We start from the raw sequence: 3,307 nt of genomic DNA on the forward strand, positions 1-3,307 counted from the left end.
TGAATGAGCATAGATTGATGAGAGACTCATACCCAGTACCCATAATGCTTTGAGCTGATGATGAATCAGTAACAGTGAGATGTTCTAGAGTCTCTTCATCACATTAAAACTACAGCTTAACTTCTGTCACTCAAATAACAGAATAAATGTGTTTTATTGTAGTGTCATTTGTATTATTGTCTTCACAAACATGATTCATGAAGAACATGTGATTGATTTTCCTCTATTGTTGCTGCAGAAATAATAAAACAATGTCAAATCATCTTGAGATCAGATTGTAATTGATGAGGAATATGTGAAATGTGTCAATGCATGAATCATGAATATAATCACGGCATTTAATAAAATATAATTATTGTAACTACAGTGAAGCTGTATTCAATTATTAAGCAGTGAAAGAGCTGTCAGAATATTTTTTGATATAATAATTAAAAATATATATATTTTCTAAACTATTATGTTGTAATGATGATATATTTATAAACAAAAAATATTGGTAACACTTTATAATAACTACACACTATGAAGCATTAGTTAAGCATTGGTAAAAAGTTAATTAATCATTTATAAAGCATTATTACTACATTAATAGACATTTGTAAGCAGTTTATAAATACAGCTATAAATGCTTTATTCTTGTTTTATAAGCATTTGTATAATATGCTTACATTATTAAGGATCAGTTCTCAATCATTTCTAAATTAAGCATTACATTATTTACAAACCAGTTAGTTAATAGTTGTAAGTGGTTCATGAGATCATTTAGAAAGTGTTAGTAAATGATTCATAAACTATTTGAATGCACATTTATACATCTTATTATTCAGACATATAGCAACAGTTAGTCAGTGTGTTAATAAATGCTTTAATAACACATATTCCTACTGTAACTCATAATTAATTCAGGCAGTTATAAAACATTTACTAGCTGTCAGTTAATGGTTTTTGTGAGCTCATCTAAAGTGAGGACTATTTATGCCATGTAAAGCATTTACAAATGAGATTTAAAGGCTCATTTATCTTCTAAACAGAAAATTAAAAACCCATTACTTCTTCTAAAAAAAAGGAAAAAAGAAAAATCTCGGAAACCCTCAATTTGTTGTTTGGATTGGATTGTGCAGGCGCCACTGATTGGGACAGCCTATCAGCAATCACCTTCAGCTTTCCGCCAAAGTCAACTCCATAGTCAGATAATGACTTAGATAAGAGATGAAACCATGGACGAAACAATGGATGAAGACGCAGCAGGTCCATCACGGAAATGTGCCAACCTGTGGCCCCAGTTCAGAGTTGTGTCAGAACATTGCTATATTGCCTTCTTTGCTGGTTTAGGTTTATTGATTTGATTGATGAAAAACAGAGAAACTCACATGTACACACAATTGTTAGCTGAATTTTCTTTTCTGATATTACACATTAATGTAAGCTGAGCATTTGCTTTGATGTTCTTGAGTATGCGTTGTGTTTAACACAGTCAGGTTCAAATGTGGGTGCAAAAAATCCATTAAAACTCTAGCAGAGGTTTGTCAAAGTGTTGCCATTGTGCTATTGCCTTGTGGGCAAGTGAGAAATGTTAAATAAAGCAACTTGGTAAAAAGATGAAAATGACTTGATTTTACTTTCAATTCCTTTTACATTCTCCAAGGTATTAACATTAACATTTTTCATAACTCCATGTAGGACGTTTCTGTACATAATTGTAAGCACTGTGGCAGTAGTAATGCAATATTTAGAAAATGTACTCTTGTGCTCTTGATACTCAAGTACTTTTAAAAACAAGTACTTCAGTACTTTTACTTAAGTAGACATCTGACTGTAGTACTTTTACTTGTAGGGGTGAGCAGGGCACAACCTAACGCGGGGTTAATTGTAACACACGTGGTTTAAATATTTCCACACATGCTAGCATAACCAAATTTACGGTATTTACTAGTTGCCATAGCAACACTATGCAGAGAAAAAAGAGCGCCAAAATTCAAAAGCATTTTGAAGATATCGCTGAATATTTATTTTACCATAGTAAAAGTACATTTCTGGCTGAAGTAAACTTTTCATTTCAGTTTTTAGTATTCATTTAAAATTAGACAAAACTGCTATTATTTTAATCTCCAATTTGTTATTTATCAGTTTAGATAGTTTATTAATGCTTCGCAAACCAGCAGAAGACACTAATATGCACAACTTGGGCCTACTAACTCGTTCCCTTGTATTAAGTAAATTGTGTGCACAATATAATAATTTGTTTGTTGATTTGATTTAACTAAATTCTGTTCACAATTTAGTAATGTCATGCATAATTTAGTAACATGAGAATATACAAATTCGTGCGGACGATTTATTCCTCTGCATGTCATGTGCGGGGCTCTGTATGCTTTAAGCAGGGCTTAAAACGAAAAAAGTGGTTTATTCTGAGCAGAATCTGTATTTTACCGTTTCTGTTCATGTGTTCTCTGTATTACCATTCAGCGTTTTCTTTAGGCTACTCAAAAAGAAAAAATGAAGAGACCCTGCTAACACACGACGTAACGGTTACGTAATGTGTTGGTCATTTTTGGTCATTTCATGACTTACCAATTGACAAGGTAACTATAACGTCACATGCCCGTAACTTTATTACCATCAAATTACCAACTCACAATGTCGTCCCAGATACGTACTCTATTGGTAATATATTGGTAACTTTATGACTTGCTGGCAATGTAACCGCAACGTTGCATGCATGTTATTTCATGACAATCATTTACACATTCTTTATATGCTCTGATTACCAGAATTTGCTATTTAAAAAGTGTAAATAAACGTCAGACACAAGATTGAAAGTTCCCTTATTTAAGATAAAATGTTCTTTTCACCAAGTCAGAATATGGATGATTGCACTGTAACAAGATTACTGTGAAATGTACAGCAACTTACTGGCAGCAATTGGCAAGTAAGTTGCTATAATATATTCCACAGTATGCTGACTGTAAGTTTCATCACAGTAACTTACTGTACTACTGTAATTTTTTTACAGGGAATATCACAGTACCATAATTGCATTCAGATTAATAGAATGCTCTTTTTGAATGAATTAATTCATGAATAAATTAATTTTTAACAAAAAGTAATTAGTATACTGTACTATAATGAACATTACTGCTTTAATTGTGTGTAGTCTAAAAAGAAGACATTGTTTTTGTCACAAAAATACCATTTATTGACTTTAAATTGTGAAAATACATAAAATAGCATAGCATACAATACATTTCAATTTTGTATTTTTCAGTGTGTAAACATTTTTTTATTTAGCATAAACCTAAACATGTAT

Source organism: Garra rufa, chromosome 4, assembly GCF_049309525.1.
Source record: "Garra rufa chromosome 4, GarRuf1.0, whole genome shotgun sequence".
In the NCBI taxonomy this organism is placed as follows: Eukaryota; Metazoa; Chordata; class Actinopteri; order Cypriniformes; family Cyprinidae; genus Garra; species Garra rufa.